Source organism: Erpetoichthys calabaricus, chromosome 3 (assembly GCF_900747795.2).
Source record: "Erpetoichthys calabaricus chromosome 3, fErpCal1.3, whole genome shotgun sequence".
Lineage (NCBI taxonomy): Eukaryota > Metazoa > Chordata > Cladistia > Polypteriformes > Polypteridae > Erpetoichthys > Erpetoichthys calabaricus.
In genome coordinates this window covers 255,085,260-255,104,218 of record NC_041396.2, presented here as the reverse complement: position 1 = coordinate 255,104,218, position 18,959 = coordinate 255,085,260, and positions in this window count along the sequence as shown.

Below are 18,959 nucleotides of genomic sequence, written 5' to 3'. Positions count from 1 at the left end.
TGATACACCACAGTTAGGTTATTTTTTAACAAGGGGGCAATTACTTTTTCACACAGGGCCATGTAGGTTTGGATTTTTTTTCTCCCTAAATAATAAAAACCATCATTTAAAAACTGCATTTTGTGTTTACTTGTGTTATATTTGACTAATGGTTAAATGTGTTTGATGATCAGAAACATTTTGTGTGACAAACATGCAGAAGAATAAGAAATCAGGAAGGGGGCAAATAGTTTTTCACACCACTGTATTTGAGGGCTAGAATGTCTGATGAACGAAAGCAACAATTTGCACAAAGAAGCAGGAATGTCACAGTTAGCATATCCTTTGGGCACAGGTTCCTAAATGCACAATGTGATTGAAACAGACACTACTGCTTGCATCCACGCCACTTATCAGTTTGCCTACAATGTTCCTTGCCTAAAGAAGGGGCCTGAGTTGCCTCGAAAGTTTGCATATTGTAATCTTTTTAGTTAGCAAATAAAAGATGTCATTTTACTTGACTTCTCATTATATTCTTATAGTTCTAAGCATATTGCTATAGAATGACTGCCCAACAGGAGATTTGCATAGTGTTGTCAAAATGAAAAAGCAATAGTACAGTCCATTCCAAAAAACAATTTCAATAAACAGTAATGACTGGACTCCATATATATTCCACAAAGTTTTTGGAAAACATTAAATTTCAAAAGCTCCTTAACATTTTAATCTAAGTGTCAGGATCACATATTCACCAGATTTTTGTTGGTATTGTTTTATGATTAATAGTAAAATTTAGCATCTTTCCAGTGCAGCTAATATAGAAAAAAGCCAGTTTACTAAAAACATTGCATACAAATAAATCTTTAGTGTCTATACTAATGACTACAGATTTACTTTTATACAACCAAAATTTGTAAAATAAAGAAATGAATAACAATAAGAATTAATATACTATAAACAAATTTTGACTTGACACTTTCAATAGCACAGGCACAATTTCTGCTCTATCAAATGTTTCTGCCTTTAATAGAAATGGGATATTCTGCAATCTTAATATCATGATAAGATATAGATTCCCTTCTCCTATTTTTAGCTTCCACTCTCTTCATACTCTACCATTGCACCATTGCACCCATTTTACTAAATGGGCTTTTGATACAATATATTAAGAAAATGCACAAAAATGCTCTTAAAGGCGAGAATACTGTCAACACGGCGCCACCGTGACTGGCAGCCTTTTCAGCAGCTCCGTGTATGACTGTATATGTATGTGTACTTTTCTACTTTTATTTTTCTATTTTTTATTTATTGATCACTCCTACCACTTTATTTTATGTGGATTCCTTCCCTGGACACACTTACTTTTACAACGTGGGCATGGATTTTAACACGCCGAGACTCGCCTATTCAAGTACTCAACTTCGAGCGCTGAGATCAAATGCCAGTGCCGGTGTGGTTCCATATTTACCCGACGAGGTAAGAAGGCGGTATCGTGGCAGCAGAGCCGGCACTAAGCTAAAAAAGAAGCGGCTTGCGAGAAAGTGGCGTTTCAAGCCTTCGGTGCCTTCTGTGATTCTGGGGAATGTGAACTCAATCTCAAATAAGATCGACGAACTGGCTGCGCTGGTGAAAAATGTAAGGACCTACAGAGAATGCAGTTTGTTGTGTTTTTGCGAAACCTGACTAAATAACACCATCCCAGATGCCAACGTGGAGCTATCCGGGTTTAGCACAGTTAGAGTGGACAGAGATGCAAGTACCTGTGGTAAGCACAAAGGAGGAGGACTCGCTCTCTATGTTAATACACGGTGGTGTCACTCTGGACATGTTAACGTCAAAATCTCCACTTGCTGCAGGGATATCGAACTGTTGGCCGTAAGTTTACGTCCCTACTACTTGCCCAGAGAGTTTGGACATGTCATTGTTGTCATCGTGTACATCCCTCCTCGGGCGGACGTGGAGTCAGCGAGTGACATCATCCATTCTGCTGTTGCTAAGTTACAAACGCAGCACCCTGAGGCGCTTGTGCTAATCGCTGGAGACTTAAACCATGTGACGCTGGACAAAACATTACCTGCATTCTCCCAGTATGTGGACTGTAACACCCGGGGAAATAAGACTATTGATTTACTTTATGCAAACGTTAAAGATGCATACAGCGCCACCCCCCTGCCTGCGCTTGGGAAAGCAGATCATAACCTGGTTCTGCTTCAGCCTCACTATAAACCAAAAGTTAGAGTCCTACCTGTAACCACACGATCATTCAGGAAGTGGACTCCGGAGGCTGAGAATACTCTGAGAGAATGTTTTGGAACTACAGACTGGGATATCCTGCAGGGATCTCATAGTGAGAACATTGAGGAAGTTGTTGACTGCACTACTGACTACATCAACTTCTGTATGGACATTGTAGTTCCAGTAAGAACAGTACGCTGCTATGCTAACAACAAGCCATGGATTACAAGTGACATCAAGGGCCTTTTGAATCAGAAGAAAAGGGCTTTTAAAGACGGTGATCAGCATGAGCTCAAGCGCGTGCAGAAGGAACTCCGAGTCCAACTCAGGGTGGCGAAGGAGCAGTACAGGAGAAAGCTGGAGCAGAAGTTGCAGAATAACAGCATGAAGGAAGTGTGGGATGGGATGAAGATCATCACTGGCTGCAGCTCGAAGCGGGGTACCACCATTGAGAGAGACGTGAAGAGAGCAAACCAAATGAACAACTTTTTTAACAGGTTTGACCACCCTAACCCACTCTCACTCTCACCTCGGAGTACTGCACCCTCCACACATCCTTCTGCTGATACCAGCATAGGAAAGACATCCCCACCCATAATTACAACAGCGCAAGTGAGCAGAGAGCTGAGGAGACTTCGTGCCAGCAAAGCAGCGGGTCCAGATGGAGTATCGCCACAACTGCTGAAGGTCTGTGCATCGGAGCTGGGGGGTCCTCTACAGCGCATCTTCAACCTGAGCCTGGAACAGGGGAGAGTCCCGAGGCTTTGGAAAACATCTTGTATCACCCCAGTCCCAAAGGTATCACGTCCTAGTGAGCTGAATGACTTTCGGCCTGTTGCTCTGACATCACATGTGATGAAGACCATGGAGAGGCTGCTGCTTCACCACCTTAGGCCACAGGTTCAACACGCCCTTGACCCTCTGCAGTTTGCATATCAGGAGAAGGTGGGAGCGGAAGATGCCATCATCTATATGCTACACCGATCCCTCTCTCACTTGGACAGAGGCAGTGGTGCTGTAAGAATTATGTTTCTAGACTTCTCTAGCGCCTTCAACACAATCCAACCTCTGCTCCTTAGGGACAAGCTGACAGAGATGGGATTAGATTCATACCTAGTGGCATGGATCGTGGACTATCTTAAAGACAGACCTCAGTATGTGCGTCTTGGGAACTGCACGTCTGACATTGTGGTCAGCAACACAGGAGCGCCACAAGGGACTGTACTTTCTCCGGTCCTGTTCAGCCTATATACATCGGACTTCCAATACAACTCGGAGTCCTGCCATGTGCAAAAGTTCGCTGATGACACTGCTATCGTGGGCTGTATCAGGAATGGGCTGGAGGAGGAGTATAGGGACCTAATCAATGACTTTGTTAAATGGTCCGACTCAAACCACCTACACCTGAACACCAGCAAAACCAAGGAGCTGGTGGTGGATTTTAGGAGGCCCAGACCCCTCATAGACCCAGTGATCATCAAAGGTGACTGTGTGCAGATGGTGCAGACCTATAAATATCTGGGAGTGCAGCTGGATGATAAATTAGACTGGACTGCCAATACTGATGCGCTGTGCAAGAAAGGACAAAGCCGGTTATACTTCCTTAGAAGGCTGGCTTCCTTCAACATCTGCAATAAGATGCTGCAGATGTTCTATCAAACAGTTGTGGCGAGCGCCCTCTTCTACGCAGTGGTGTGCTGGGGAGGCAGCATTAAGAGGAAAGACGCCTCACGCCTGGACAAACTGGTGAGGAAGGCAGGCTCTATTGTTGGCATGGAGCTGGACAGTTTAACATCTGTGGCAGAGCGAAGGGCGCTCAGCAGGCTCCTATCAATTATGGAGAATCCACTTCCTCCACTTAATAGTATCATCTCCAGACAGAAGAGCAGCTTCAGTGACAGACTGCTGTCACTGTCCTGCTCCACTGACAGATTGAGGAGATCGTTCCTCCCCCAAACTATGCGACTCTTTAATTCCATCCGGGGGGGGGGGGGGGGGGGGGGGGGTAAACGTTAATATTTAACATTATACATAGTTATTGTCTGTTTTTTTCACCTGTATTATTATCATTCTTTAATTTAATATTATTTATTGTATCAGTATGCTGCTGCTGAAGAATGTGAATTTCCCATTGGGATTAATAAAGTATCTATCTATCTATCTATCTATCTATCTATCTATCTATCTATCTATCTATCTATCTATCTATCTATCTATCTATCTATCTATCTATCTATCTATCTATCTATCTTGAAATACCAAGTCCGATGCAAAAAATATTTTTAAATGATGGAACTTATTTGAAATTAACAAAAAGAACAAAAATGTCATAAAAGGCTAACAGGGTTAGCCTAAAAAAGGCAACCTAGAACAAATAAATCCCAATAGGACAACCAACAGACAAAAACCAAAGACAGAAGCAAAATAAACCTAAAAACCAGGGAATCAACACTTAACATGAATGCACTCTTCAGATGTTAATGAATTACTGAAAGACCAACTCTCCGGTCTCAAATATAAAGGCTGAGGGCGGTCCTTCCGCAGAGACATCACGGAGGCCACACCTCTTGGGGTTATACACACAAAACACTGGGAACGTAAATACTTAAATACATAAGGACTAAATAACAAAAGCATCTATCAGTATTAACAGAAATTACATAAAACCATGGAAAACAATATTTAAAAAAATAACAAAAACACAAAATAGAAAAGTAAAGTAAACCCTGGCCATGACATAACCCATTTTCCCTATTCATTTTGTCATTATTGGGATACTCCACAGAAAAAAAAGTGAATTAATAGGAAAAGAACAAAAGAACAGTTAAGAACTTAAACCTATGGCAAAAACACAAATACAGCATTTGTAAATTTCTTATGTTTATAAACCTCACACTAATGCTCTTTTCTAATAAGAGGGAAAAAAAGACCAGGTAATTAAACAATGAGATAAATTAGAAATGTTAATGACTGACTGTCTGGAATAAAAACTTGCAGCTGCAGTGGGGTCCCCTATGACTGAGATTAGAACAATAGATGTGAAAGTATTAGATGATATGTAATATTAATTATTATTGACAATATAATACAACGTAACTTTAACATTATTAGCCAAGAAGAAATTAGGAGACACATAATCTCTCTATATATAAAATCCAACATCTGTCAGTCTGTATGTGTGTCTGCTTTTCACAGATTTAGATCAGGTTTTTTCTAGAATTTGCTTGAACATTCCGGTTGATTTTGCGATCTCTCTCATTGCACTAAGCATCATAGTTCACTTGTGGTACCGATTTATTTGCGCAAATCCGAGAGAAACGCAGCGGGCCGAGGGGATTGGGTCTGGGCCCTCCTTACTCATACGCCAGCCTCAGGGCGTACCTTAGCTAATGAACGAGAGTACTAATTATTGGATTTAGATCTGTTTTTTTTTTCTATAATTTGCTTGAACATTCCGGTTGATTTTGCGACTTCTCTCATTGTGCTAAGAATCATAGTTCGCTTACAGGAGTGATATATTCACGTTAATCCGAGACATAGGCTGCGGGCTGAGGGGAGGGAGAAGCATGATGTCAGGAGTGGGAAGTCGGTCTACCTCTGTGTTTTGGAGTGTACCTTGAATCTGCTTAGCTAGTGATACCCTTTTGTTTATTGATTTTTAAAGTTTGTCCTGTTTCACTACTATACGGGCGGATGGCTAGTCACTAATAAATTTAAAAGATGTTGTCTTAATTCCATATATATTAAAAATAAAATAATTCATAGGACTTATATGCAGCTGTGCATAATTATGATGTTAAAGTAGTCACTTAAACATTACTAAATACCAGAAATGATAATCAGTATAATACAGAAATCTGAACCAGGAAACATAGGAAACATTCTAAAAATTTGAAACAATTTCTATTTATGCAACAGAATATACTGTAAATGGGAGAATATACCTATTTTGTAATGAATGCCTGGCTTTGAAAAGAAAATATCAAGCCTAAACCCCTAACACTAACACTCAATACTTAACTTTATCACAGTAAATGAAAATTTAGAGATGAACTGTTATTACCCCGACTCTATGCTAGCCAAAACAGAAACAGCCACACCATGAAGGCTTTATGCAGTTTCCATGAGTTACTGTCTGAGGAGTGAAAGAATTACTAGACTGCACAGCATTGCCATTTCAAGGATTTAACAATCTTAGCAAAGTAAGCAAGAACATGAGAAAGGTGCTATATAAATAAAATGTACTGTTATTCTTCTTTTTCTTCTTCTTATCCATCCGTCCATTATCCAACCCGCTATATCCTAACACAGGGTCACGGGGGTCTGCTGGAGCTAATCCCAGCAAACACAGGATGCAACACAGGAACAAATCCTGGGCAGAACGCCAGCCCACCACAGACTTCTTCTTATTATTATTATTATATTGTACTAGGTCCTCTCTTGGCATAGAAGAACATAACCCTTCTTTTATTAAAGTGCATACAAGTATAGTATAATTCTGGACAAACCACCTTGACCTACTGAAAGCTGATAAAACTATCCAGACATGAACAGAACTGATAAGCTCACAGTTTAGGCTTAGGACAAGAAGACAGCCCATCTGCACTTAAAAGCACCTATCAGCAAAAAAAATATTAATCTAGTTAGTACAAGAAATGTATTAGGCAGTTAGACAACAACAAATACAACTTGTAACCAATCATATTCCCTTGGTAAAACCAACTCTTTCCCACCTTAATTGGTGGAACTCTAAGAGATTTAAGCTGGGTTCTCATTGCACTACTGAAGCTCATTCAAGGTGTTTTGAACAACACGCACACACACCCAAATCTGTCGTGCCTGAGATGAGATTCTTCACTTCCTCTGTTTGCATAAGATGACTTTAAAGACCACATAGCCAAGACTGTAGCAGTTAAACTGTTTCTGACTGTTTCCATGGATATCCTTCCATTTCAGATGGAGCCTTTCTTAATTAAATAACCTGCTCAGTAACATTTGAAAGCATAACGTTTCTTAAATGATATTGTGTGGGCACCAAATAGGTTAACATTTCTAGAAAAGACAATTTCTGCATAACATAGACAAACAAATCAACCCTCATGTAAATAATCTGTGCGTAAACATCTCATTTTGTACTTGGACCTTCATGAAAGAAGGAATGCATATGGCAAAACAACCAAGTACATACCAGGAGTGTAGGGCAAGGTAATGAAATATCTGCGGTCTTGAACAGAGAAGTCTATGGAGATACCTACTACAGGTGCAGTATATAAAATTACCAAAGGCATCAAAAAAGTTCCCGACGAACACTTTCAGTGAAATAGTGAACAAAATGTCACCTCAATACAGAAATCAGGAATCAATTGTTCATGCAGAAGGATGTGAAACTACACACCAGAGGTGTCAATCTCAGTTTTATTGAAGGCCAAATATAACACTTTATATACCCAACATGAGCCGTGTAAAAGGACAAGGCAGCAGACATTAAAAGGTTTGGGAATGGCCACCCCGTATACTTGAAAAATAGCTAGCAAAAGAAACACAGCCAGGAGTCCAAAACAGAACTAAAGTAACAGAATGAGTTTAGTCTATTAATAATGGCAGAAAGCAGGAAGAGGTGGGATTAGGGACGCCAGAACAGGAAGTGATGTTGTGGGTTCTGCACACCAGTGGTGACATCATCAGAGGGTTTTGGAAGTGACATCATCAGTGATCGAGCCAGAGGTGATGTCATTGATAGGCATGGTCTTTGGAAGGTCTGCAAAGGGACAAAAGGAGAAAGGATCAGATGACAGCGCCAACCCCTGGTACGACTGAGAAACAACCCATAAACAGTCTCCCATGCGTGCGTGTGTGTCAGCTGGAATATATCAACAAACAACTCCCGCCACATTTTCTTTACAAACAAGACACACAAGTACCTGTCTGTTCATCACAATCGTACATTCTGCCTCGTGACTGCCTTGAAATGGTTTCTCTCTTTATAGCTTTTCTTTTCAGATCTCCAGCCTGTAAGAATTTTGATTCTGAATGTTGTGGGGATTTATATATTGTGATGGACAGCCGACGTTTCAGTCTGGCTGGGACATCCCTCAACCAAGAGAAAGAGCCTTTTTAGGGCAATACTGTACATCCCCCAGGACGCTAGATGGCAGCTCCCCTGGAAGGAAATGGTTCCCCGGATTACCGCAGGGCAGCATGGGACATGGAGTCCGGTTCTTCAGCCCTGTTGGGTACCATGGGTGCCGCCAGGGGGAGCTCACCAAGAACCAGGGGACTATTATGGTGATGTTAACCCGGAAGTACTTAGGGGTCATGAGGATGGAAACCTGCAGTACTTCCAGGATACCTGAAGAAGGCGTTTGACCCGGAGACGGAAAACTTCCGGGTCATGGACTATAAAAGGACTATGGGAAACCCCAGCAGATCGAGCCGGAGTTGGGTGGGAGTGTGATGGAGCTGCTGGGAGTGGAGGATTGGTATTTTGTAATTGATTATTGTTTTTTATTATTATTATTGAGAATTGTGGAGTGTGTGTTTGCAGTGCTTTGTGTACTATTATTGAAGAAAGTATTAAAGAATCTTCTTGGTGCTTTTAAATGTGTGTCCTGGACGTCTGTTTGGTGGGTTCAACAGGGCAACAGCACCTCTAGCGTCCACAACATTCAGAGATGTATTAGTATGGAAGCTCTAAACCACACAATGAAAAAAATTATGGGATAACCCCTAACTTGTATATACAGTATGTGAAAATATATCATTCATACGGGATAGTTTCACGTACATTTGAGATGCTTTCACATATGTATGGGATACCTGAAGCACACTTGTGTAATTTTTTTAATCTGACTTTACCATACGTTTGTAAATGTATCTCGTATGCACGTGAAAACATCTCATACGCACGTGAAAGTATTTTATTCATATGAGATATATTTCATACACATAAGTGAAAATACCATAATTTTTTATATTGTGCGGTTCAGATGTTCCATATATTAGAGCCAAAGACAAGGAAAAAAATAGGGGCACATTGTAGAAAAAAATAGGTCTATTTCATGATAAAATCAAAATTTCAACTTTAATCTCAAAATTTCCACTTTAACCTCATAGTTTATTTCATGCTTAAAGTTTACTTTTGAAATTTCCAGTTTAACCTTGTTGTTTACTTCATGATTAAAGCCAACGTTTCATCTTTAATCATAAAATAAACTGTTTACTTTATTGGATAATGGATGGATGGATGGATATCAAAAAAGCCAACTTAAATCCATGATGATTCAATGTTGTATAACAATGAAATGAGAAAACTTCCAAGCTGATGAACAATTTTAATACTCACTGTAATCTGTACAATTTCTCATTTCCTTAGAATATCATAGCAGTAAAGAAACTATCAAAAGGTCTTACACACCATAGCACTTATCATAGAAAGGTCTGGCATTTTTCCTAGTTTCTACCAAACCACCATACTTGATTAAAGACCTGCTGCAATCACTGTTTGCTTTGTCATGGGTTGCCAGTCTTTAGATGAATCTACTAATCTTCACATCTACACATCATGGTTTAATAAAATGATTCCATTATCAGAATACTCAAACCACTTTTATTTGAGAACATCTACAGTGGAGGCTGGGAAAATAATGCATTTAGTTTTCAGTCTCAATATAAAGCCAAAAAAGAAAGGCACTCAATAAAAGAACAACTTGTGTGGATAATTAGCAATCCGTGCAAAGAAATCTCTTATCTGCAGTAAACAGGCATGTAAAACAACAGAAGCCTTCTGTTCAAGCCATGACTTGATGTGAAGGATATTATGCAATGAGGTGAAAGCTCATTTGTACTGAAGACCAGGAGGTGGGGGTGTAATGTCAGAAGGGATAGAAATACCAGTGCAGCAGCTCCGCAAATTAATGAAAATATTAGACAAGCTCCCATCAGCTGAGTCTGCAAGATTTTAAACTTTGACTGCAAGGAGCTACACAACTTTTCCAACCTCAAATTCTTCCAAAAACATGTTCCACAGCCCAGTGGCACAGTGGTAGCGCTGCTGCCTTGCAGTAAGGAGACCCGGGTTTGCTTCCCAGGTCCTCCCTACGTGGAGTTTGCATGTTCTCCCCATGTCTGCAATGGTGCTCCGGTTTCCTCCCACAGTCCAAAGACATGCAGGTTGTATTGCCGATCCTAAATTGTCCCTAGCGTGTGCTTGGTGTGTGTGTGTGTGCTCTGAGGTGGGCTGTCATCCTGCCCGGGATTTGTTCCTGCCTTTGCACCCTGGGTTGGAAAATGACTGACTGAACATGTTCCATGGCCTTCTGTTGTCTTAATAAATCCATTAGGAGCTTAAATACAAATTTCATTATTATGACTGACGCACAGCTTCAGAGATCAGGATTTGTTTCCCAGCCTTGCCAATGTCTGAGTGATGTTTACACTTCCTACCTGTGTCCACATGGCTCTTCTCTGGACACTGAGTTTCCCTTTGACACCTCAAGGAAACCCACGGCAGTACGTTTAATAAATATTTGTGAGTGAGTTCTGTGAAAGGCTGGCAAGCCTTCCAGGGTTGGTGGTTAACTTATTTCCAATGTTGCCGGAATTGGCTCTCTGCAGCCCTGAAGCTGGGTTCAGAAAACTGATGGATGGATTACTCAGTGCATTTCTTAGTCTTTATTACACTAAATTGTTTTTACTTTTTACTTTTTATCAAAATGTATCTTGTATACACTTTGCACATGTCTTTACATAATACAGTAGATTCAGAAGGTATTCAGACGCCTTCACTTTCTACACAATTTATTGTGTGGTAGGTTTAATTGTAAATTAATATATTTGTCATGTTTACCCATCAATCTACACTCAATAACCCATAAAGACAAAGTGAAAACATTTATTAAAAATAAAAAATTGAAATCTCTCATTTATACAAGTAGTATAGTATACAATGAAAATTGTGTTCAGGTGCATCCTGTTTGCTTTCCTTGAGATGTTTCTAGAACTTGACTAACAGTCCCCCTGTGGCATATTGGATTGATTTTTACATTATTTGGAAAGATACACACCTGTGTATATAAGGACCCATAATTCACACTGCATGTCATGACAAAAACGAAGCAAGAAGTCCAAAGAACTCTCTGTAGACTTCCATGATCAAACTGTGGTAAGGCACAGATCAGGGGAAGGGTATTAAATCATTTCTAAACTGTTGAGTGTTCCCAGGAGCACAGTGGCCTTAATAATTGTGAAAAAGAAGAAGCTTAGAACCACCAGGACTGTTCCTAGAACTGGTCCTCTGGTCAAACTGAGTAACTGGGCACCTTGGTCAGGAAGGTGACCAACAGCCAGGAAACTAGGTCAGCCTAACAGGGATTTGGAAGTCCTCTGCTTAGACGGGAGAACCTGTCAGAAAGATGACCATCTCAGCAGCACTCCGTCAGTCCGAAGTTGTTGGTAGACTGGCTAAACAGAAACCAATCTTGAGTAAAAGGCGCATGACAGTTTAAAGGACTGTGAGTGCATGAGGACAAAGATTCTCAGGTCTGATGGGATGAAAACTGAACTCCTGAGGCAGAACTCAAGAAGTCCAGGCACTGCTTATTACCTGCCCAATACCAACCTTAGATTAAAGCAGGTGGTGGCAGCATCATGCTATGAGGTCCACTATCAGCAGGACAGGGAGAGGGAGACTGATAAGAACTGAGAGAAGCAGGAATGCAGCCAAATACACAGAGGTCCTTGAAAAAAACCTGCTCCCAAGTGCAGGCAGATGCAGACTGGGGTGACGGTTCATTCTTCAGTATGATAATGACTCAAAGGACACAGCTAAGACAACACTGGAGTGGCTTCAGTACAAGTCTCTGACTGTCCTTGAGTGGCCCAGCCAAAGCTCAGACTTAAGCCCCATAGAACATCAGTGGAAAGCACTGAAGATGGGAGTTTAATGGCACTTCCCATCAAATAAATGGAGTTGAAGAGGATCTGCTAGGAAGAATGGAATAAAGTACCCAAATCAAGATGTGCTAAGCTTGTAGAGACCTACCAAAGAAAACCAGAAGCTGTAATTGCTGCTGAAGGGGCTTCTACAAAGTACTAAATTAGAGTCTGAATACTTACAAGAATAAGAGATTTCACGTAATCATTATGGTTATTGAGTGTAGATGGATAGGCAAAAATCAGAAATTTATCAATTTAAAATTAAATCTACAACACATAAAAGTGGGCATAAAGTGAAGAGGTCTGAATACCTTCAGAATCCATTGTGAACAGCAGAAATTAAAGTCAGTCCATTTGTAAATTAATTTTTGAACTGACTTAATCCAGTAAAAATCCAGTTCCTGATGTTAAAGGAGTTATGATCACTTCATAATACAAGGACAACTTAAGTTAAAAAGTTTTAATACATAGCTTTCATTATTTTCATTAATAAATCTATGCAAACATTTACAATGTATGAAGTTTCAACTATAGATTTGGCGCTGCAGAAAGAAGATCCACAATTAGTGGATAATGCTGTGATGGTGTCATGTATTGTGTATTGTTTTGTTTAATTGTATATGCCTTGTTAGGTGTATGGATGTAACACCAAAAGAAATTCTTAGCAACTACGGTAATAAAGCTCAAAGTTAAGTTAAATAATTTGAAAGATTGTAAAGAAGCATTAAGTAATGTTTAATGAATTACTAATGAAGTTAATTGTAAGCTGTTACCAATACTGCAAGGACATTTATAACTATTTGAATGTACATGAACTAACAATCTGTGTAGCATTATATAATGTAAATGAATGACTTATTAATAAAAGTTATTATGAAGTTCTAATGAAATTACCCACTTTGTTTGTGGACAATGGTCAACCTTATTTTTCCCAATAGACTCAGAAGTTGTGGTGCCAGCTAGTGTTTCAGCCAGTGATTGACCATAAAGTGGATTGCTCTGTGATGGACTGGCGTCCTATCTAAGGAGGTTTCCTGCCTTGTGCCCAGTGCTGCCAGAATTGGCTCTGATATGGAAAATCCTGAATTGGATTAAGTGGGTTTCAGAATGTCGTGTTATGTTACACCACATCAAGGATAACGTTCTGATTACTTGTTGAGGAGAAGTAGGATTTAGTTATTGAACATTCCATTATTAAACCCACTTAGTCCAGTTTAGGTTCCCAGGGGGTGGAGGACACCCCGGCAGGAATCCAAGCAAGCAGGACTCATCCTTGGATGGGATTTCAGTCCGTTGGATGACACACTCATATCGGTTTGAACAATAAATCTTTATCACATACAGCACCTTTCTTAGTAAGCACATTGCAGATCATTGTGATGTTTAAGAGGATTAAAGAGGTTTAAAATAAACAAGCAGTGTAAAAGAAAAGCACCTCTATCAGATATATGAATAAAAAGAAAACGTTTTCTGTATATTCCTATTTTCACAGGAAAAGGATAAAAAAAAAAGATTTTTGATTACAGATTGTACATACAGTTAAAATATCAGCAGGCAAAGTCATTTTGTTATGGTGGAATTTGTGATTTCAATTCCAGTCCAGCTTAACATGCCACTGTGCCTATGAATTCATACATTAAAACAGGTTCTGCCTGTTCCTTTCATGCATCATCTCCCTCATGTGATCAACTTGCTGACCTAAAAAAACATTTCTTCTGTCAGTAGGCATTTTTTAGGCCTATATATATTAACAATCACTACAACCCCCTTTTAATGATTTACATAATTGTAACATGAATAACAAAAAGTATTTCATGACATCAAGAGAGAAAAAAAAAACTAGAAAATAAAGAGAAATTTGATTAAAAAAATGTATTAAAAGATATTTTTAAATATAATATTCAGTATGCAATATTAAAAAAGCAGACATTAACATCCTTCCTTTCTTATACAAAATCTGTTTAAATACCAAAAGCTATCTGAGCAGGCAAAAGGCAAGAATTAACACTGGACCAGGTTTGAGAATATTATGTTATATTATATTACACCAGTAATGGCACACTGCATGATGACTTGAGCATTCCTAGTTTTCAGACTCTTTCTCTGTACGTTTAACATTCATTTGCTCAGTGGTTGATGCGCTTGCTGCTTCCTGTGCAGCTCTTCTTTTCTCCATTGTATCTATATATATAACTCACTAAGCCGCCGACAAGTAGTCACCCATAGAAAGCACGCTGGAAGGAGCGTGGATTCGCTAAACCGCCGATAAGTAAGACGCCAATGGCGCACGCAGGAAGGAGCCACGCCCACCAACTCTAAGACCATTGGATACGACGACAACTCGCAGAGCCACGCCCACCAACTCGGACGCGACGACTCAGAAAAAACGCCGTCATTTATGTTCGTCTGTGCTACAGTACACATGCACCTCTGAGCCACGTTGACTTTCCAGTTACGACGCACGACCGCATGCACCATAGCAAACTGTTTTACACACTACAAACACGCGTCTTCTTAGATGGTCCTGCAGGAACATGGAAAACGTTTCCCCGCCCACCAACACTCCTTATTCCCCGACCGGCATTCACCGCATCCGCGACAAACATGCGTCTTCTTAGATGGTCCTGCAGGAACACTGAAGACGTTTCCCTGCCCACCAACACTCCTTTTTCCCCAGCCCGCGTCTACACTCGCTCTCTAGGCATTCACACTGCCTGCTCATGTGCCCGGACGCAAAAACTCATGAAACTCATCCAGGATAAGTCGGTTTTTCAAACGCAGCCGTGTAGCAAATTATTCTAGCAGGATGTAATAATCCGAGATGAATGCGCGCCCCCACGCTGAGTGAAAAGCCAATGTATATTGAGTCTAGAAAACATGATCAGCAAGTCTTTGATAGGCTGCAACACAATGATGAAAGAACGGACGCATTTTTTTCACACAAGCTGGGTGTGTGGGTGTTAGTTAGTTAATTAGTTACTTGAAGGATTTCAAGATTTAATATGCACAAGCAGTAACACTGCAAAAGCAGCCCAAACCAGAAAAGACGGCTGGCAAAAAGTGGCCGACAAATTAAACATGTGTGCATTGTACTTACTGAAAGCAGCGTTACGGATTTTGCAAATGTTCAATTTTTTTCCCTCTGTTTATAAAACATTAAAAAAGCGCCGTGATTATGCGGCGTATAGTACGCTGCGGGTTGGTATGCAGCGTGTAAAACAGTTTGTTTGTCGCGGATAATTGCCTTTTACTTTAACACGAAGACAATTTCCTTTTAGATTTGCCTTTGCGATGACAATTAATAAGGCACAAGGCCAAACTTTCAAAAAGATATGCATGTATCTGCCAAAACCAGTGTTCAGTCACAGACAGTTGTATGTTGCTCTCTCCAGAGTTCCATGTTTTCATTCACTTACTGGTATGCCTGCAAGAACACGTGCAGCGAGCGAGCGAGCGAGCGAGCGACACACACACACACACACACACACATACAGGCACGCGCGAGAGAGAGAGAGAGCGCTGGACACATAAGAATAATAATACTTCATTACATTGATATACCTGTGTTTTCAGTATTCAAAGCGCTATCCACACAGGGAGGAACCGGGAAGCAAACCCAAAATCTTGCACAGTCTCCTTACTGCAAAGCAGCAACACTACCACTGCGCTACAAGGCAGTTAAAGAATGCACCGGGCTCGATTTTGTTTTCACTTCTATTTGGACAACTGTGTCATTCAGGAAGTGTTCACCCATCAATACATAATTATGCGGCGTATGCTACACCGTGCGTTGGCTAGCGGGTCATACGCTCACACTGATTACGTCCCTGCCCTTTGTACACATCGCTACTACCGTGGTCAGGTGACTTGGTGGATTATATATAGAAAAGCAGCCAAAACCACAAAGAACAATGAAAAGTTTACGTGACTCACAGGTGCATGTGGACTGTGCAAAGAGGAAAACGACTCAGGTGATGAGTTGGGGGTGGGCACATGAGCAGGCAGTGCATACTAAACGAGAAATCAGCAGACTAGCATGACGGAGTGGGCGGAATGGGCATCCTTCCCCTCTCCTCCCGTTCCGCCCTCTGCGCCTGAGTGCCGTCCACCCCGATCCCTCGCTCTGGGAGGAGAAGGCGTGATGGCAGTCCGCCAGTTTTCAGTCACGGACAATTGTATGTTGGTTTGTTCCGTGCATTGTTACAATGTTACTTTTCTTGGTGATTTATTACATTACCGATTTTTCAAATGTTAATTTTCTCCCTGTGCTTAAAAATCATTAAAAAAGCGGCCTGATTATAGTACGCCGCGTGTTCGCTAGTTATGTATAATATGTGCTTCAGTATTTGCTACATTTTTAGTTTATAAGCCATGTAAAAGTTCACTTACATTCATGTGATCCCTTGGAAATCACTGCTTATTGTTCTGGATGAGCAGCAGATTATGTATGCTCTGTTTACAGAATTACAGAAGCAATTTGGCTGCCAAGCACAGAGGCCATGGCCAATTTCCATAGACTTGCCTTACTTTTCAATTGCATTCCTAAAAAGTAACAGTATTGGCCCAATACCATTTTAATGTTTCCTTATACTTGCTGTGTAAAAACAGCATGGGGCACAGATAAGCTTTGTTTGAGAATATCCAATCAAAACACTACAAAGCCAACAGTTTTGAAATCTGAGGAAACAGTTTAAACATCTGAGTAAATGACTTGAAAGGAATGGTAATGAAAACTGTCAGGTTGACTCACAGAGCAGTCAAACACCATAGAGTGGCATGGGACCACCCGTCAGGTCTTCATGATCTCCACTTTGTTGAGAGCTTTCAGTAGCGATACAACAGAAGGAAAATTCTTAATCAAAGCTGAAGCTCATCACCAAACTGGTCACTTTTGGCCTCCCCCCTCTCACATGTGTCTGGATAAAAGACTTTCTTACCAACTGGCTCCAGACTGTGAGACTCGGACCCCACCACTCCTCTATTCGAATACTGAACACCGGTACCCCGCAAGGCTGTGTGCTGAGCCCCCTTCTGTACTGTCTCTACACCCACGACTGCAGTCCAGCCCACAACAACAACCTCATCGTCAAGTTTGCTGATGACACCACAGTGGTCGGACTCATCTCAAAGGGAGACGAGGCAGCTTTCAGAGAGGAGGTCCTGAAGTTGGCAGCCTGGTGTTCAAAGAACAATCTGGCTCTGAACACCAGGAAAACCAAGGAGATCATTGTCGACTTCAGGAGGCACAGCACCGACTTAGCCCCCCTTTACATCAACGGCGTGTGTGGAGAGGGTCCATACCTTCCGGTTTCTTGGCGTCCTTATATCCGCTGACATCTCCTGGACAGACAACATCACAGCAGTCATCAAGAACGCTCAGCAGCGGTTACACTTCCTGAGGGTCCTCAGAAAGCACAACCTGGACTCCAACCTGCTACTGACCTTCTACCACTCGTCCATCGAGAGCCTGCTGACGTATTGTATCACAGTATGGTACAGCAGCTGCACCATGGCAGACAGGGAGAGGCTTCAGCGAGTAGTAAAGGCAGCACAGAAGATCATTGCCTGCTCTCTCCCCTCCTTGATGGACATTTACACCTCCCGCTGCCTCAGCAGAGCAAAAAACATCATCAAGGACAGCTCCCACCCTGGCTCTGATCTGTTTGACCTGCTGCCCTCAGGGAGGCGCTACAGGTGCATCACAACAAGGACAAACAGACTCAAGAACAGTTTTTTCCCAAAAGCCATAACCATTCTAAACTCACACATGCACTGACTACACAGTCTAAGCCCCAACCCCGGGACTTCCTTCTATCCATCAACTGTGCAATATACAATATCTAAATGGTACTGAATAATAACTGTGTAATATCTGTATACTGTACAATATCATTACTCTCAGGGTCCAACATCCACTACTCACTGCACATGATCATCATTATTGTGCAATATTTAAATTATATGCAATAACCCAATAGTGCAATAGTTATTTATTCTTTCCAGTATTTAAATAATGTGCAATAACTCGATTTAGTTATTATTCTTTCCATTTGTATATAGCGTCGCAGAACTTTTTTTGCAACTATTTGCACCATTTGTTTATTTGTTTATTTACTTGTTGTGTTCTACATATATGTCTGCACTGAAGGAGCTGCTTTTAATCTCATTGTACATGTGTATAGTGACAATAAAATGCATTCTATTCTATTCTGAAGTTGAATTTCAAAAAACACTAAGCAGAATACTAAATGCTGAATACATTTAACATTTTTTTGCTTATTTGTGTGTATATCATTGCATGAGGCCTAAATTAAATTCATTTCATTTTTGATCTACGGTTTCAATGAAACTGAATCCATCCATCCATCCATCCATCATCCAACCTGCTATATCTTAACTACAGGGTCACGGGGGTCTGCTGGAGCCAATCCCAGCCAACTCAGGGCACAAGGCAGGAAACAAACCCCAGGTAGGGTGCCAGCCCACCACAGGAAACGAAATGCAAGTTGCTGAAATTATGAAAGTTACTTTTTTCATTGTGTTTTTTAAAAACTGAACTGAAAATGGATAAATTAACAAATAAAACTGTCAAAATGCAAGTCGAGGCAGCTTGTTGGGGTACTTTGTCTATTTTTTGGATATGAAGTTTATGTCACACACGTGCGCAAGGGAGATGGTTTACAGGCTTGAATAGAAGTGTTTGTCAGCCGACCCAGGGGTTGGCGCTGCTTTCTCCTTTCTTTCCCTCTGCAGACCATCAGAAGAGCCCACCTCCCAATGACATCATTTCCACCTCTCAAGACAGCTGATGA